Source organism: Dipodomys merriami, unplaced genomic scaffold, assembly GCF_024711535.1.
Source record: "Dipodomys merriami isolate MVZ:Mamm:240054 unplaced genomic scaffold, mDipMer1.0.p SCAF_2107, whole genome shotgun sequence".
In the NCBI taxonomy this organism is placed as follows: Eukaryota; Metazoa; Chordata; class Mammalia; order Rodentia; family Heteromyidae; genus Dipodomys; species Dipodomys merriami.
Genome location: NW_027203502.1, coordinates 8,975 through 28,788, shown reverse-complemented (window position 1 = coordinate 28,788; position 19,814 = coordinate 8,975). Strand labels below are relative to the sequence as shown.

The following is a 19,814-nucleotide window of genomic DNA, read 5'->3' as shown; positions in this document are numbered from 1 at the left end:
AATGAAGCTCAGCAAAGGCACTATGTTTAACAAATCTTAAATCTTTAGATCAAGATTCTGGAAAATGTAAGACTGATTTTCATTTTTGTGCACTTTAAGGTTTTTATGAGTATGTTGGAACATGTTCAAGATGAAAATCAACATGCTGTAAAAAAAGAGTTTAAACTCTAAGGAAAGTCATCAGATTTGTATGCCACATATCTTAAAGGATTATTGTACTGTTTTAAACAGGTAGTTTAGTTAAACTTTCTAAGAATTCTTTAATTTACAAATCAAAATCCGTATTTTAAAATTCGGTATTTTAAAATGCAAAGGTTGTTTACACTGTAATCAAGTTATCTGACTCAACAAAAGGCATTGGCTGTTTGGGATTTAGTTCCCTCTGCTAAAACTTGGGGATACTATTAGAAATTTAAATATAAAGGTTTATTTAACACTGTCAAAGATTTTACCTGTTCTGTCTGAAAATTTACCTGTTCTGTCTAAAACTATTTCATTCAAGAACCAAGAAAAAAAAGGGAAAAACTTATTCTCTAATAGAAGACCTGTCTTTAGAGGTGAGGGATGTATAGGCAGAAGTGCAGCTCAGCCAGTCATGCAGGGTAGGACAGGCCCTGGGGGGATTCCACGCATGGTAGAAGAGGGCAAGCTGGCACAAAGGCAGTTCAACTAACCCTGAAGAGTTGGGTGCATGCACATTCCTTAGGAGGGACCGTGTGGCCTATCTTTGTCCTGTCCCTTTCTCTTGCAGACAGACACAGGAAACATAATGGTAAAAATGAGTGATGTCATGATCTGATTGGTATTCCTAAAACTGCCACTTGGATGTATTAACTTTGAAAAAGCCTTAAAAATATGGTTAGAAAATTTATCAGTATGTGATTTGCTTTCAATGATACTCTGAAATTGGATATATTTTTTAAAGGCATATAGGTGGACTGGGAAGACGGGTCAGTGTTAGAGCACTTGCTTCAGCACCACATACACAGAAAAGAAACAACCAGAAGAGGCACTGTGGCTCAAGTGTTTCAGTGCTAGCCTTGATCTGAAGAGCTGAGGGACTCCGCCCAGGCCCAGAGTTCACACCCACAACCAGACTCCCCCCACCAAAAAAAAAAAAAAAGCATATAGGTGTTAAGTCTAGCTTATTGGTACAGTGCTGGTGATTAATTCTTGCATTCACAAAAAATGGTCATTTGAGTTCAAAAGTTTTTAATGTATATCTGTTTTAAAATGAGCAGCCAAGAGGCAATAGTGGTACCTAGCCTCAAGATTTCAAAGGAGTTTTCAAAATACAAATGAAAACTAAAGTATAAAATGTTAAAGCAGAGATTAATAAAAGGTTTAAATTAGTAAGTCTTAGTAAGGTTTAGATTAGTAAGTCTTTAGCCCACTTATTTCTTGGGCAGTTGTTTCTTCAAGGTTTGTTGTTGGGGGATTTAACTTTTTGAGTATGTATATTTTAGATATGAGACCCTTGTCCATTGTATGACTAGTGATGATCTTCTCCCAATCCGTGGGCTTTCTGTTGATCTTGCTAGCTATGTACTTTGCCATGCAGAAGCTCTGCAATTTCATGCAATCCCATTTGTCCAAACTTTCTTTGATTTGTTGTATTTCTAGGTCTCTGTTAGGAAAATTTTGGCCTGTCCCAAGGAGACCTGGGTTTCTTCTATTCCATCCTGTAATGTTTTCAGAGTGTCTGCTTTGACTCTGTGGTCTTTGATCTATTTGGAGTTGATTCTGATGCAGGGTGATATATAAAGATCAAGCTTTAGTTTTCTATAAGTAGGTAACCAAATTTGCCAGCACCATTTACTGAAGAGCCTGTCTTTCATTCTATTTTTTTAGCCCTCTTATCGAAGATTACAAAGTTATAGGTATGTGGGTTCATTTCTTGGTTTTCAATTCTATTCCATGGGTCCTGAGATCTGTTCTTGAGCCAGTACCAAGCTGTTTTGATTACTATAGCTTTGTAGTAGAGTTTGAAATTTGGTATTGATATTCCTCTAGCAGTGTTCTTTGTGCTAAGGATCGCTTTTCCTATTCGGGGTCTTTTATTGTTCCATAAGAATTTTTGGATTGCCTCTTTTATTTTCCTGAAGAATGAGGTTGCAATATTGATAGGTATCGCATTGAATTTGTAGAGAGCCTTGGCAAGTATTGCGATTTTCATGATGTTGATCCTTCCAATCTAAGAGCATGGAAGGTTTTTCCAATTTCTAATTTCTGTTTTGATTCCTTTTTCAAGTTTTTAAAGTGGGTTCCTCATAGACTCCACATAGACCTCCCCTGTGACCCAGCAATCCCACTTTTGGGCATTTACTGGAATGACCACAAACAAAGCCATACTAAAGCTACCAGCACAACTATGTTTATTGCAACATTATTTTCCATAGCTAATATATGGAACCCACTCAGATGCCCCTCAGTAGATGAATGGATCAAGAAAATGTGGTATATATGCATAATGGAATTCTATGCCTCTATCAGAGAGAATGACATTGTCCCATTTGTTAGGAAATAGAAAGAATGGAAAAAAATTATATTAAGTGAAGTCAGCCAGGCCTAAAGAAACATAAGTCCCATGGTTTCCCTTATTTTCAATAACTAGTACATGTCTGAGACAAGCAGAAATAGTCAGATACGTTGATGTTAGGTTAAATGAACCCCAAGGTAAGGACTGGAATAGATTTTCTTTCTTGTTATTGTTTCTAACATATTTATAAGATGATTTCTTTGTTGCTTTGTATGTCCCTCCCCCATGGGGAGGTTGGGGAGGAGGGTGGGAAGGTATTGTAAGGGGAAACAAAGGAGGAGGCAACAAATGTACTCATCACCTTGCCCATGTAATTGAAACCCCTTCGTATGGTATTTTCACAATAACAACAACAACAACAACAAAAAACCTTTGAACTTAAAAAAAATTAGGATTGGATGGGCTGGGAATGTGGCTGGGCTGCGAAGGTGGCTTAGTGGTAGAGTGCTTGCCTAGCATGCATCAAACCCTGAGTTCAATTCCTCACTACCACGTATTCAGAAAAAAAGGTTAGCACTACGCTAACCTTGACCAAAAGAAGCTCAAGGACAATGCCTATGCCCTGAGTTAAATCCTAAGGACTGGCAAAAAAAAATGGAGATGAATTCCTGGTTATAAAGTTTGAAAGTAAAATTGTTAATATTTGTCTCAAAGTGCAAAAAGGAAAAATTAGGATTACCAAAATAATTGCTTAATTACTATTTCAGTTTGCTCTTATAGGTTTTTTTTTGTAAGAGTTCCCAGCAAGCCCACAAAAAGGAGTAAGGATTCTTACAATTTTGTCAGATATAACTTTCAGCCCTTAATAAGTTCTAGGTAGACCATGCTTTAAAAAACTATTTCTAATGACCATCTTTGTTTCTTTTAATGGCAGTAAACATGGCCTTTTGTTTAGACTTGTTGATCTGAGAACTGTGGTTCAAAGCCAGCCTGGGCAGAGAAAGGTCCCTGTGAGATTATCTCTAATTGGTCAGCAAAAGAGTTGCTTTGGGGCTCAAAGTGGCAGAGTGCTAGCCTTGAACTCAGGGCCTGAGCACTATCGCTCATCTCTCCAGCTCAATTCCAGTGATTAAGGAAAATGCCAAGGCGTGTGTATCCCAGCATGGAGAAAGACACTCCTGGGAGCCTGGCAATGATGAAACATCCAGATGCAGTTACAAGCCACTGCTCGGATGGCAGAGATGGTATCAGATCCTGTTTGCCTTTTCAAAAATTGATGGACTGGGAAGGTGGCTCAGTGGTAGAGCGCTTGCCTTGCATGCATGAGGCCCTGGGTTCGATTCCTCAGTACCACATAAGAAAAAAGAAAAAAGAGGGAAGTGGCACTGTGGCTCAAGTGGTAGAGCACTATCCTTGAGCTGAAGAGCTGAGGGACAGCGCCCAGGCCCAGAGTTAGGCCCCACGACTGGACCCCCCCCCCAAAAAAAAAATTGATCAGCGCCAGGAAATCATGAGAAAGTAAATTGTAATCATGCCTTTCTAAATGTTTGTCTGCTTCGTAACTGGGCAAGAATGTGCCAGTCATCTAAGTGGGTTGTAAAATGTGTGGGATAGTTTAAATTCCCAAATTAGGGCTTTGAGCAGATACAGGGCATAACTATTGGAGACTTCTTAAATTACAGGAGGGGTTCATTTTACCTAACATCTTATCTTATCTTTTCAGCTTGTCTCAGACATATACTAGTTATTGCAAATAAGGGAAACCATGGTGAAGAGCTACAGTAACTCCATTTTAAGATCAACCCCTCTGAGCTGTGCTGCCCTCAGAGTAACCCCCAAAGAGAAAGTTCTCAGAAAAACCCCAGGTTGACACCAACCCTGCCCATCCTTAAGGAACAGAACAGTTGCCTAAGTGTTCCATCAGAAAAAGGCAAATATGGTCAGGGCGGACTTATACCCCTTGAACTTGTGGACTTGCTTTTGTGGAAACCCCCTAAACTTGTTTGTTTGATACTATAAAAGCTGTGCTAATTTTGTGCTCGGGACCTCTTAGCGTCACCGGTTACCAAGTGTGCGGAGGACCAAGCTCGAGCTTTCAATAACCACTCTTTGCTGTTTGCAAAGAGTCGGTGGTCTGTGAGGGGTACCCGAAATCGGGTACTTCAATGGGATCTATGTTTCTTCGGCCTGGCTTACTTCACTAGATAAGGACACAAGTGGTTTTTTCTTTCTTGCTATTGTTTCTAACATATTTATAAGGTGAAAGTTTTGTTGCATTGTATGTCTCTTCCCCCACAGTATAAGCCCTGGTTTCACTGTATTTGATGTTGGTATACTTTGGGGAGGGGAAAGGAAAAAAACAAATTGTTTAACTAGGGATACAGGTGGACCTATTGCAACAATGAGATGTGCAAAATCCTATGTTGAAAAGCAAACTTTACAACTTTGGCGCCAGGGGTGAGGGTATAGTGGTGGAGATGGGATTGAAGGGATGGTAGGGGAAAAACAAAGGAGGAGGCAACAATGCTTGATAAGAAATGTACTCATTACCTTGCTCATGTAATTGTAGCCCCTCTGTATGGTATTTTCACAATAAAACATATATATATATATATGTGTGTGTGTGTGTGTGTGTGTATATATATACATGTGTGTGTATATATATATATATATATATATATATATATATATATATATATAAATTTAAAAATTGCAGAAGGGAGCAGCCCAGGGTAAAATTTGGATCTCTTCCAGAAAAAAAAAATCAATGAATTAATGTACATAAGAAAAAAAGTGGGGATTGAGGTAAGGAGGGTAGATCTGACTGGTGCCATATTGGCCACATGATGGATGATAAGGTCTCATATCTTGTCTTCATGCCGGGGGAAGGAAAATGCCTCCATCATCATCTGACTCCCAGGTGATGGATATTCCCAGATCACTGGAGACAGGGGCGAGCACTAGGCTGCTAGAAATTACCAGTCCCAGGCACTGGACTGGCAGATTTAGTAACCTGTGGACCTGTCCCCTGCTGAGACTCTATTTAGGCCCAGCCCAGCCCAGCCGCCATTATGCCATGCCACATGTGTCGCTGTGATCATGTCTTGTCTTCTGACTCATCTCCAGTCATCATGGCATCACAATTCAACTCTCCATTGGTGTTGAATTGGTTTGTTATTTTTGTTCTTTCTTTCCTCTCTAAACTGTTTCCTAACCATGTTTTTTGTGTTTGGGGGCTTCAGGCCTTTGTAAAAATGGGTGGCCAGCAGCCTGCTAACTGAGTAATAAAGACTCCAATATTCCATCTACCTAAATGTGGCTTCTAGGATGCTTTACCTTAGAATATGCCTAGTGAAGAACTTCTTCCAGTCTGTGGGCTTTCTATTTATCTTGCTAGCTATGTCCTTTGCCTTGCAGAAGCTCTGAAGTTTAATGCAGTCCAATTTATCCAATCTTTCTTTGATTTGTTGTGATTCCAGGCCTTTATTAAGGAAGTTTTGACCCGTGTCAAGGAGCCCTTGTGTTTACCCTAATCCTCACTGTAATATTTTCCAGATGTCTACTTTTACCTAAAGGTCTTTGATCCATTTGGAGTTGATTGTGGCTGCAGGGTCTATACAAAGATCTAACTTTAGAAAGATTTTTTATTAAAACAAAAACACAGATTTCCTTTTTCTAAAATCAACTCTAGGTTAAACTCGTTTTACATTCTTTATATTCTTACACTGATTTACACTAGCAGATATATGCATTATAAATTTGTTTGTGTTTACAACATTAAGAAAATGTTAACTAATTTTCTGAAATTTTCCTTACTACAGACCTTGGGAGCTATTTACATTCCTTTGAAGTAACATTTCTTTAAAGTTCTGAGAATACAGAAGAACTGTGGGCCTCTTTATAAGCTAGTGTATTTGTGAAAGTTTTTCTGTAAGGTATAAGTTCTGAGTAATCATAGTTTTTGTTCTTGTGCTTTATCTCCTTTGGCATTTCCTTCAGTAGATGTAAACTATGGTAACCATATGCACAAACTATCTTCAGTGTATTTTTTAAAACTGGCTCCAAAACTTGACATCAAAAAGCAACTGCAATTTGGATCCGCAGGTTGAACATCTCTTTTGAGACAGGGCAGGTATCAGAATTGGGAAATAAAATCTCATACTGAGTAGGTAGAACAGAAATAAGAAGTCTTTGTAGATGGCAATACTGCCAGAGGCTATCTACAAATTCAATGCAATCCCTATCAATATCCCAACCTCATTCTTCAATGAAATAGAAGAAGCAACCACACAATTCATATGGAACAAGAAAAGACCCCAAATAGCAAAAACAATCCATAACAGAAAGAATAGAGGAATATCAATACCCAATTTCAAACTACTACAAAGCCATAGTAATTAAAACAGCTGTGTACTGGCAAAAGAACAGACATGAGGACCAATGAATAGAACTGAAGACCCAGAAATGAACCCACAAACCTATAGCCACTTAATCTTCAAAAAGGGAGCTAAAAAATAGAATGGAAGAAAGATGGCATCTTCAGTAAATAGTACTGGCAAAATAGGTTAAATGCCTGTAGGAAACTAAAGCTAGATCTTTATTTATTTATTTTTAGGTAAAGGGTATGTTTATTCATCATTCAGGCTGGCACAAGGACATGTTGGCCCTCCACATGGCTGGGAAAGGCCTAGGAATGAGAGCTGGGAAAGAGAGAGAGCTGGGAAAGAGAAGAGAAGGAAAGAGCTGAGAAAGAGCTAGGAAAGAGCAGAGAGAGGGCATCTAGGCCTTATCTAGGGTATGGGCAGAGAAAGATGTGGCCACATCAAATTCAGATGTGACGTATTCCAGCTGTCCCAGTTGCCTAGGTAACACAGGTACTGGGTGGAGACTTTGCTGAGAGGAGGGTGGAGTCTGCTAGCCATCCAGGAGCCAACCTTCCATTGCAGCATTTTAATGATCATGAAATAGAGCGCAGATTCTCTGTAGCTACTTCCTGCTTAAAAGGGGCACCGACAATAGGGGTAAAAGGCTGGAATTTGGTCCCCTCCCAAAGAAGGCAGAGAGCAGCAGCTGTCCCTTGGTGGCATGAGACATTAGATGAAGTCTAGAGAAGTCTCATTAGCATTGAGGAGCTGTAAAACAAATACCAGAGAACAAATAAATGGCAAGAGGAAGGACATGGAGCTGAAAATGTTGGTAGAAATGTTCCTAGCTACTTCTGACATCTGGCAACTAGGTAGAGAAGTCAGGTGACAAAGGCAAGAATATAAATTCCTGTTCAGTTAATAGGTAGACAGGTATAGACATTGGATGGGCAGGCTTCTTACTTCTACTGACCTCCCGGCTCTGGTTAATTTTGAAAGGGCAGGCACTAAGCAGGTCATCTCCTCTTACTCTTCTCTATGTTCCCTTGTTCCCCAGACTGGCTGAGTCTAGGTGCTCGTTGCTGGGATGGCTTGTCCCAGTTGTTATTCAAGGTCTGAACTCAAGGCCTGGGCACTGTCATTGAGCACTTCTACTCAAGGCTAGTGCTCTACCACGTTGAGTTACAATAGCACTTCCAGTGTTTGGCTGATTAGAGATAAGAGTCTTGAGCCATGCTTCCAGCTTGGCTCCTTGCAGGTTAGTTTGGAGATGGAGTCTTAGGGATTTTTTGAGAAACCTAAGCAACTCCATTTTTATTTAACATTCTATCTCAGTTCTGCGACATGACTCGTGATCCACTTTAACCCCCATGCCAGGAATTTAAGGCAGAAAGCCATGCACAAACAATTCTTGGAGCCATAGGTGGCATTTGCTTAAGGCAGGTGATTGCCCCTGAGTGACATAGGGCTAAGAGTTTCAGTTAAAACCATATAATGGCCCACCCAACCGGTTCTTCAGAGCTCGGGGTGAAACATGCCATGTATATTGTTGTACTATGTGTGATTCATAACTATTTGTGGTCAAGCTATGGAACAAGGATATTTTTCTATAAATGTCAACCAATTATATTTGCCCAGCTTAGCTTGTTCTAAAAGTTAACCAATCATGTATTTTTTATGTAAAAGTTCCTTCAAGTTGTTTGTTTAATACTATAAAAACCGTGCTGATTCTGTGCTCAGGGCCTCTTAGTGTCACCGGTTACCGAGTTCATGGAGGACCAAGCTTGAGCTTGCAATAAATGACTTTTTGCTGTTTGCATTGGTTGTGGTCTCTGGTGGTTTGTGTTGGGGCATCCAAAAACGGGATACTTCAGATTGGGGCTCGTCCGGGACGCTCCCCCCCAGAAGCCCACCCAGATGCCTGATCAGTGAGTCGTCTAGCCGGCCAGAAGTAGAGTGCAGCTGCTTTGTGTTAAGTGTTTCATGTCTGACTTGCAAGTAGGGTTTTGTGGCTGGCCAGAAACCTTGGTGGACACACTATAAAGTAGCCTGTGGGGCTGGTTGGAGATGTCCCCCGGATCCCCAGTGGGGGTAAACTATCCACTAGTGTGGAAGCTTGAGTCTGGCACTTTCTGACTGATAGTTTACAGGGTAGACTGTCCACTAGTGTGGACCTTTGGGCCCGTCTCTAGTCTGGCACTTTCTGACTGACAGTCTACAACACGCATGCTGTCCTTGTCTTGTCTGTGTTTGTAATTTTAATTTGGCTCCTCTTTTTCTTGTTCATTTAAAAACTGCCACTGAACACCTGCAGGTGGCTCCAGCAAGATCTTAGACTCCGGCCTTGGCCTGGCGGGTATGAGCATGGGGGAGAACCTGTCAGTCTGAGGGGATGGCCGCTACAGACTTTTTCCCTTGCCCCAAGATGACTGGGAATTCTCCTCTGCCTTGGAAGTTCCCTGGGTCAACGTTTGCAGGAATCTAAAAGAAAAATTCTCTGGAATGAGTAGAGGGGGTTTGAGTGCCTTGGTAAGTGGATTTGAGATGTTGCCCCGTTCACTGAGACCTGATTTTCTCTTTGTGTGGCCATTTGTCTGTCTTGTTTACTTCGGTGTGTTTTCTTTTCTGTTTTCTGAGGTAAGGAAGGTCTGAGTGAGAATGGCAGGCTCACTCAGCAGACTCTGGATTCAGCTTGCTGAGTGGGAGCAGCACAGAGTTCTGGTAGGATGAGCTGGGGGCCAATTAGTCCCCAACTCAGCCTTTGGTTCTTGTCTTGTCCTGTTTTAGAATTGGTACCAGTTTTAAATATGGGTTCTTGGTTGTTGTGTTTATTTGTGTTTTAGTTATTTATTTGAACATCTCTGGGGGAATAAAAGTTCCAGCCTCTGGCTGGGCTCCGCCACAGACCTGCTATGTCCCCCTCCCTGTGAGGCATGGAAGGTTGATGGACTAGTTTGGTTTCCTTCAAGATTCAGGCTGTATTTTCTCCTTGTGGAGGCTGCCGGCGGGGAGGGTGTAGAAAGACGTGTGACTGGTTTGGACTGTTCAGCTGGTCCTGACAATGTAACAATTTGTAAAGTGCTTTTGTCTAAAATTGGATAAAAAAAATCAGGCCAGTTTAGTTTCAAGTGACCCCTTCCCCCAGCCCTCCTCCAACAAGAAGGGATTCAAAAGGTCCATTGGTGAATTGCCTTGCTAAACAAGCAAGCTCTGGGAAAATGAAGCTCAACAAAGTTACTTAGTTTAAAGAAATAGTGTTTTAAATTTTTGTTTAAAAATTTTAGAAAATGTACATACAACCGATTTTGATTTTTGCGCACTTTAATATCTGTGTGTTTTTTTAATGTGTTTGTGAACATGTTCAAGATAAAAATTGTCAGCATGCTGTAACAATTGGCTGAAATTGAAATTTAAATGTAAAGGTTAGTTTAACACTGTCAAAGACTGTACCTGTTTTGTTTGTTTAAAACCGTGTATTTCATTCAAGAATCAAGAGAAAAGAAAAGGGAAAATCTGTAGGGGTGAGGGGTGAAAAGGCAGAAGTGCAGTTCAGCTGGTCATGCATGGTATGACAGGCCCTGGGAGAAGTCCACGCATGTGAAAGAGGGCAAGCTGGCACGAACGCAGTTCATCTAACCCAAGAGTCAAATTGGGTGCATGCCCATTCCATAGAAGGGGCTGAGTGGCCCATCTTTGTTCTCTCTTTTCCCTGCAGAAGACACTGAAAACATGATAGTTAAAATGAGTGATGTGATGATCTGATTAGTATTACTAAAACTGCCCCTTGGATGTGTTAAAATTAAAATTAAGAAGCCCTTTAAAAGAGGGTTAAAAAGTTTATTTGTATAATGTGATTTGCTTTCAATGATGTTTTAAAATTAGGATGTTTCTAAAAGTCATAAAGGTGTTAAGTCTAGATTTTTGATACAGTGATGGGGACTGTAATTCTTGCATTAAGGAAAAATTTTTATTTGAGTTTAAATTTTAATGTATATCTGTTTTAAAACAAGCAGCCAAGAGACAATGAGTGACACTTAGCCTCAAGATTTTAAAGGATTTTTTTTTCAAAATGCAAGTGACAACTAAAGTATAAAGTATTAAAAGAGATTAATAAAAGGCTTTAAGAATTAGGAATGGAGTTTTGGATATAAAGTTTAAAAGTAAAATTATATTTGCCACAAAATGCACAAAGGAAAAAATTAGGATTACAAAAAGAATTGCTATTCCACTTTGCTCTTATAGGTTTTTAACAGTTTCCAGCAAGCCCAGAGCAAAGCACAGAGGATACTTACAAGTTTGTCAGATGTAACCTGGCTCTTAATAAGTTTCAGGTAAACGCATGCTTAAAAGGTACTTCTATGTTGACCACCTTGTTGCTTTTAATTGGAGTAAAGTGGCCTTTTATAAGACTCATTGATCAGCAAACTGGTTCAAAGCCAGCCCGGGCAGAAAAAGGTCCCTGTGAGCCAGCAGAGTGCTGAAAGAGCAAGCAAAGTTGCTTTAGGACTCAAAGTGGCAGAGTGTTAGCCTTAAGCTAGAGAGCTGAGGGACAACACTCAGGCCCCGAGATCAAGTCCAGAGACCAGCTAAGGGAAATGCCAATGAGGCATTTACCCCAGTGTAGAGAAGACACTCCTGGGACAAGAGCAATGGAGGAGCATCCAGAGGCAGTAAGCCATTGCTTGGATGGCAGAAATGTCAGATCCTAGAGTCATTTGTGTGTGGCCCTTCAAAAATTGGTCAGAGCCAGGAGGTCATGGGAAGATAGTCACGGACGTTAGGCATGCTTACAAACTATCTACCTTGTAAGGAACAGAAACTTGCCAGTCCTCTGTGATAGTAAAAAGCTAATGTTATAAAATGTGAGGGATAGTTTAAATCCCAACCCCTTTATGTGCCAAGAGTTCTAATTGGCAGTAAATTTTGAGCTGACACCAGGAACATGAAATTCATCTGCTCAGAAAAAAGTTTGTAAACCTGAGAGTGTGTTTCTATTGACATCTGTCTGAAGGCCTGCAAAGGTAACTTAGGCTTTGTTAGAGTCACTAGAGATCACATTCCTAAGTCATCCAGAAAGATGCTTTTACAAACCAGAGTGCTAAACAATCTACTCTGCTGTAGCCAGAGAAATGTTCTGTGCTGTTGTAAAAAAAGTTAAAATATTGTTTTTAATGGCATCTAACCCTGATAACCTCTTTGTAAAATAGGCTAAGGTTATAGGTTCCTGGCTAGGTAGGATCAACACCCCTGAAGTCAGCTTGAAGAAGTTACAGAAGATGGACCTTCGCCCATCAACCTCCTGTTAAGATCAAGAGTCCAGAGTCAGTTTTGGAAAAATGAGGCAAAATAGATAAAAATATAATGGTGTTAACAGGTGTGCAAGTGTGGAGACTGCATCTGTCAGAGATGGTTACAAGACTAAGCCTTCTTTGTTTATTTACAAAAATATCTGGTTAGAAAGAAAGTTGTTATTTTGGTAAATTGTTCAGGACTATTGTCTAAACAGTCTTAAAAATCAACGGGGCCACAGCCTGCCAAGCCTATGTAATGTATCCTTAACCAGTCTGTGTAGAAATTTGCCTCCCAGCACAAGGTGTGACAGTTCCTTGGGGCCACTGAGAAAGTTCGATGATAGTCTGACAGTCACCTAGAGGAAATCTACATTGTCACAAAAACCACCTACACCATGGTAAAAGTAGACTGAACTCCTGCCTCATTCCATCACCTAAGATTGCTTCCTAGTTGAAGGTTGCTAAAACTAAGATCTTGTGAGACATTCTTTTGGGTGATATCCAGAAACACTCTCTATTCCCACAGTGGATATTGGGGGCAAGGATATCACTGGCTTGCTAGCCTTAGGCACTTCAGTGCATAGTGACTGGAAATCCGCTCTTAAAGTTACACCATAGTTTGGCTCTGATATGGTAATAACCTGCTGAATGTGTTATCAATACAGATAGTAAAAGGAATGAGACCAGCCCTACTCTTAGCCTTAAAATTTAGCAAGCTTCTGCATCTCAGTGGTGCCTTGAGGCTGTTCTGAGATTAAAAAAAAAAAAAACTCAAGGAATTGTGAAGAAGAGGAGGGTAGCAAAGAAAGCCTTGGGAAAAAAGTTGGGGAAAAATTGGTATCTTCTGGATAAGAAAGGATTTAAAAAGTAAGGGCCTTTGGTACTGTTAATTTTGTTACTTACAATCAGACCTTGTAAAAAGAGATCAGCGCAGTCCATCTATTAGTTCTGAGATCCCAATACCAAACTGTAAATATAAAAGACTGTACCAATTAAGGGACCATGATTAGTCCCTGATGCTCTAGAAGAGGAGAGAATGAAAAAGCTAGGCAACTCCATTTTTATTTAACACTCCATCTCAGTTCTGCGACTTGACTCCTGACCCACGTTAACCCCCATGCCAGGAATTTAAGACAGAAAGCCATGCACAAACAATTCTTGGAGCCATAGGTGGCATTTGCTTAAGGCAGGTGATTGCCCCTGAGTGACTTAGGGCTAAGAGTTTCAGTTAAAACCATATAATGGCCCAACCAACTGGTTCTTCAGAGCTCAGGGTGAAACATGCCATGTATATTGTTGGACTATGTGTGACTCATAACCATTTGTGGTCAAGCTACGGAACAAGGATATTTTTTTATAAATGTCAACCAATTATATTTGCCCAGCTTAGCTTGCTTTAAAAGTTAACCTTAAAGTTGTTTGTTTAGTACCATAAAAACTGTGCTGATTCTATGCTCAGGGCCTCTTAGCATCACCAGTTACCGAGTGCATGGAGGACCAAGCTTGAGCTTGCAATAAACGACTCTTTGCTGTTTGCATTGGTTGTAGTCTCTGGTGGTCTGTGAGGGGGAATCCAAATACAGGGTACTTGATTTTCAGCCAGGGTTAGCTTTGAACTGAAATCTTTGCCACAAAAGCCCTTTATTTTTTCCAATTAAAGCAACAAGGAGATCAAATAGAATAAGCAGAGCTTACCTGGTCTTCATCAAGAATTGCCAAAAAATATTCTGAAATGACAAAACTCATTAGATGTGATGAGAATTTTAGCACAGATATGCCCAGTATTTTAGGTCCATGTACTCAGTAGAATACACAACACAAAACAAAAAAGGCAAAACTCATCCTAAAATTTTGACAACAATGTTTAGACATCTTTGCTAACAAAGCACATCACATGGTTGGGCCTTAGTTACCAGGTCCTGTGAAAAGAACAACTTGTTAGCAAGGCACCTTAGAATAGCTGGATGGACTAGTATGCTTGGTGGAAGGTTAAGGGTCAGATGGGGTCAAACTCTTAACCCACCATATGGCCAAGATGGTCAATTCAAGATGGTGAATTTCTGAAAAATGCAAAGAAACCCTGAACAAATAGATCAAGCCAACATTGGCTAGCCTTTGAGAGGGAACCTAGAGGGGGGTCCCCGGGACCCAACCTGCTTCACAGTCTTCAAGACACAAGCCAAAAAGTTGTAGAAAAAAATGATAGAAAGTTGGATATGAATGGCAGATAGAGAGCAAAGAGAGCCTGAAATTAAACAGACTTCTGACCATTTACCTTGCAGTAGCAAAAACTGTGTACATCTGAGAATGGCTTAAAATTAGGCTCTCTGTCTCTCCCGGGAGCGCAGGAAGCATTTCAAAGGGATTTCATGGCTCAGGCGTGATTCGCAGCACCCCATTAAATAAGTAGGAGAGTCCGGTGAGAGAAGGGAGCTGACCAGGCAGAAGCGGTGTCCCAACTTCCCCCAGAGCCCTCTAGAGAGAAATGAACAAGCCCCCAAAGGTAAGCGTCCTCAGCTTCAGAGGTGATCGGCCTTTCAGCTAGAAGCCATAGGAGCTGTCTGGCGTGGCGCCACATCTGGACAGAGACTGAGCAACAAAGAGCCATAGAGAGTAGTTTCACTCACCAGAGTAGAGAGGTGGTGTGGACGTGGTTGTGAAGGCCAGCAATGGTATCTATGCACTGTGTTCACAGCAGACAGACTGGTTCCCAAAAGGCCATCAGAACTGTGGGTATTCCTCAGAGCAAAAAGGGAAAAACAAACAAACAAACAAAAACAAAAAAGAGGAAAAAAATAGAGTAATCCCAGCTATCCTGACTTTAAGCCCTCTATCCGAGTCATGGCACCATTTATGTCAGCTTTTTAAAAAGAGGTAGCCGAATAAGAACTGCACCACACACCTGGTATTCAGGTAAGGGGTAGGTTTATTCATCATTCTGGCTAGGACCAGGCTATGTAGGCCCTCCATATCGCTGGGAAAGGCCTGGGAATGAGAGCTGGGAAAGAAGAGAATGAAAGAGCTGAGAAAGAGCTAGAAAAGAGCAGAGAGAAGGCTAGATCTTTATACACCACTGAAGTCTTTGATCCATTTTGGAGTTGATTCTGGTGCATGAAGTCAAAGCAGACACCCTGAAAACATTACAAGAATAAGAGAAATCTAGGGCTCCTTGGCACAGGCCAAAATTTTCTTAATAAAGACCCAAAAACACAACAAATCAAAGGTTGGACAAATGGTATTGCATGAAACTGCAGAGTTTCTGCACGGCAAAGGACATATCTAGAAAGATCAAAAGAAAGCCCATGGATTGGGAGAAGATCTTCACTAGCCATACAATGGACTAGGGCCTCCTATCTAAAAACTACTTAGAGCTCAAACAATTAAATCCTCCAACAATAAATCCTCAAACAACATCCTGATTAACAAGTAGGCTAGAGACTTAGAGTTCTCTGAAGAAATAAGAGTGGCCAATAGACACATGAAGAACTGTTCAACTTCTCTAGCCATAAAAGAAATGCAAATCAAAAGAGCATTGAGATTCTACCTCCCCCTAGTTAGAATGGCTAGAATCAAGAAATCTGATAACAGATGATGGAGGGGATGTGGCCAAAAGGGAACCCTACTACATTGTTGGTGGGATTATAAACTTGTTCAACTACTTTGGAAAGCAATTTAGAGGTTCCTCAAAAGACTCTACATTGAGAAATCCCACTTTTGGGCATTTACCAAAATGATCACAAACAAGACCATACTAAAGCTACCAACCCAACTATGTTTATCGCAGCATTATTCACCATAGCTAAGATATGGAACCAACCCAGATGCCCCTCAGTAGATGAATGGATCAAGCAAATGTGGTATATGTACACAGTGGAATTCTATGCCTCCATCATAAAGAATGACATTGTTTCATTTGTTTGGAAATGGAAAGACTTGGAAAAAAATTAAGTGAAGTAAGCCAGATTTAAAGAAACATATGTCCCATGGTTTCCCTTATCCGCAATAACTAATATGTCTACGACAAGTAGAGTAGGTCAAAAGCTACGTACACGTGAACATATAACCTGATGCTAAGCAAAATGAATCCCAAGATAGGGACACAAGTGGTTTTATCTTTCTCGATGTAGTTTTTAATGTATTTATAAAAGAAACAGAAAAATCACATAGTACATTGTATATTCTTCCTGTATATTCTTTCCCTGTTTTCACTGCATTTGATTCTGCTACCCTGGATCTTGTATATATATTTTTCTAATTTAGGGAGGGGAAGGGAAATAACAAAATGCTGAAATAAGGATACAGTTTGACCAACAACATGCTGAAATAAGGATACAATTTGACCCACTGTAACAATGAGATGTACAAGACACTATATTGAAAAGGAATGTTACAACTGTGGAGAGGGGGGAGGGAGGATTTGGGGAGGAGAGAAAGGATAGTTGTAGAGGGGGGAGGGAGGATTTGGGGAGGAGAGAAAGGATAGTAGGGGAAACAATGGAGGGGGTAACAATGCTTGATAGAACATGTACTCATTTACATAATTGCAAAACCTCTGTACATTATCTTTACAATAAAAAATATAAACGTTTTTGTAGAGATGGAGACCAAGCTTGTCCTTAGGAAGCCCAAAGAAAAATGTGGACTCTATACAGGTGTGTGTTGGGGAAGAGGTGGGAGAGATTGTCTACTGCAGTGCTGACCAAAGCTTTTTACAATGTACCTGAAAGTACAAGGGTTTTCTACTGATCTTGGTGTTCAGGCGGTGGTGGGGGAGCAGCGCAGAGCAGCCGCCAGTTCCAGCATGGCATCATGGACATGAAGTGGCTCACCAAGGTGCTGGACCCGTGGATAGAATAGCTGAATAAATGCAAGCAGCTGAGTCCCACATCAAGAGTCCCTGTGAGAAGGCTAAGGAAATCCTGAAAAAAGAATCCCATGTATAAGAGCTTCCATGTCTAGTCACACTGTGGAGATGTGCACGAGCAATTTCAAGATCTCATGGAACTGTTTAGAATTGGTGGGAAATCACCAGAAACAAATTACTTGTTTATGGGAGATTATATTGACAAAGGATATTATTCACTTGAAACAGTCATACTGCTTCTAGCTCTTAAATTTCATTACCATGAACACATCACCATTCTTCGAGGGAATCGTGAGAGCACACAAGTTTATGGTTTCTATGATGAGTGTTTAAGGAAATATGGAAATGAAATGTTAGTCAAAAAGGTCTGTAAACTTTTCCAATCTTCCTCTCACTGCATTGGTGGATGGGCAGATCTTCTAACTGCATGGTGGTTTCTCAGCATCCATAGATACCCTGGATCACATCTGAGCCTTGATCACCTACAGGAATTTCCCCATGAGGGTCTGTGACTTGCTGAAGTCTGATCCAGATGATGGTACTGTTTGGGGTATATCTCCTCCAGCTGGTTTCACCTTTGAGCAAGATATTTCTGAGACATTTAATCATACCAGTGAAAGGGCTGACATTGGTGTCTAAAGCTCATCAGTTGGTGATGGAGGGATGTAACTGGTGCCATGACCAGAATGTAGTAATGATTTTCAGTGCTCTATTGTTATCTTTATGGTAACCAGCTGCAATCATGGACATTAATGGCATTCTCAAATATTCTTTCTTGCAGTTTGATCCAGCACCTCATAGAGGTGAGCCACATTTACTACTTTCATGGTATCTGAAGCCTCAGACTGCACATCTATGTTTAGTGATGTATTCTCAGCTACAGAACCAGATCTCGGAGCTGAATCTCCTCATTTTTCTGAATATCCTCATTTTTCTCTAGCAAGGATTTTTTGGAGAAACTTCACATATGATTTTCCTTGTTCTTTAAGTTGATCTATTAGATTAGTAAATGCTCAACATTAACAGATCTTGCATTTTTGCCCACAATGTCTTGGATTTGGTAATATAGTCAGGAACTTGAACAAGCCTACACCAAACTTGTTCTTTTCTGATGAAAAGAATTCTATTTGCCTTCTTCTGTTGGCCACCTCAATCCATGTTGTTATGTCGATCGTCAACACATTCACTGCTCCAGTTGGGTAAATCCTGATTGTTCATACTTTTGTCAAAAGGACCTCCTCCTGTGGCCATGTTGGCTTTCACAAATAACTTTCTTGGTCAGTTGGTGCTGAAGTCCTGGCCCAGGGCATGATCTCCGGATCCTGCCTCTCCCTCTGACGACCATTCATCATGATTTTTCTGTGTGAGGTACAGTTCAGTGCCCAGGAGGATGATGAACCCTGACATGGATGCAGTTGATGTGGAAAATCAGATAGAACTAGAGGGAAAAACACGACTTATTAATCAAGTGTTGGAACTTCAACACACACTTGAAGATCTCTCAGCAAGAGTAGATGCAGTTAAGGAAGAAAAACTGAAGCTGAAATCAGAAAACCAAGTTCTTGGACAATATATAGAAAACGCCATGTCTGCTTCTAGTGTTTTCCAAACTGACACAAAAAGCAAAAGAAAGTAAGGGATTGAGTTCATTTACGGATTTGCTGCTTCTCTTTCTCCCTCTCTCTCTTTCCTTCACTCCATTCCTTCACCCTCCCTTCCTCTCTCCCCCCTTTAAAATGTGGGTAGATTCTAAAAGTTACAGTACCTTTGTTTATGAAAACAATGTCAAATATAGGCAAAATTAACTACTTAACAGGAGACTTCCATTAGTCTGTGTATTATGTTAGTCTAAGAAAATGTGCAGATATCTTGTAGAGACTTTATGATTAGAATTGCATATATTTTAACTTGAAGATGAATGTCTTATTGAATTTGCGTTGATATGTAGGCTTAGGAATGTCATTTACTACATGCTTACTTAGTGAGATATACAAGAAAATAACCATGTTGTGAAATGTGACCAAAATCATGTACTGAATGCACAGCTTTATGTATGTATCTGACCACCATTGTGTGCCTCTCCTCCATCTGCCTCATCCTCCCTATTTCTCTTCTCCTAAGTCAAGATAGTTTCACATTTGCAAAAGTACTTTGAGTAGTAATCACCTAACAGTAACCTGATGTGTAAGTCCTGATGTTAACCAAAACCTTTCCTAAAGTTTGTCAGTTGTGTTAGTAATAAGATAGGACTGATGGTTTCTGTTTAATTATTTGAAAACAGATTTGGGCTATAAAGAGGATTTTAATTTGAAACTAATTTATCAAATTGAGATTCGTTTAAAAACAAAAAAGCAACTTAATTTTGCACCAAATAAGCAACTTGGTATCTGAAAAGATAAACATTTTGGTTATGTATCTATTAGAAGTAGAAAATCTTGGAGGAATAAATAGAAATAGGTAAAAAAAATTGATAAAAGTAGCAACTTACTCCAAATGTTTTCACTCCAGATTTGTATTGTCTCTGTCACAGAACAGACTTATGGGGAATATATATATATATATATATATATATATATATATATATATATATATATATATATATGAAAGTGGGTTAAGTTTGAATGATCTTATATATGCCACATACTATGCTATACCAGCTCTAGAATTTGGTTGCAAGGTTTATTTGTTGTACCGAGTCAATTAACTGTTACCAAATTCTTTGATGATTGTACTAGTATTAGAATCATGAATAAGTGATTTTTATATGTATAATTGGTAAGCTCAGTATTTTTATCTCATTCTTTCTATAAATTCAA

General features: G+C 40.0%; 2 pseudogenes; both read left to right on the top strand.

Annotated features, from left to right (window-relative positions):
* Positions 1 to 16,976: 16,976 nt before the first annotated feature.
* LOC138834293 (serine/threonine-protein phosphatase 2A catalytic subunit beta isoform pseudogene) lies at positions 16,977 to 17,938 on the top strand (annotated as a pseudogene).
* Positions 17,939 to 18,388: 450 nt separating this feature from the next.
* On the top strand, positions 18,389 to 18,634 carry LOC138834292 (short coiled-coil protein pseudogene; annotated as a pseudogene).
* Positions 18,635 to 19,814: the final 1,180 nt, after the last annotated feature.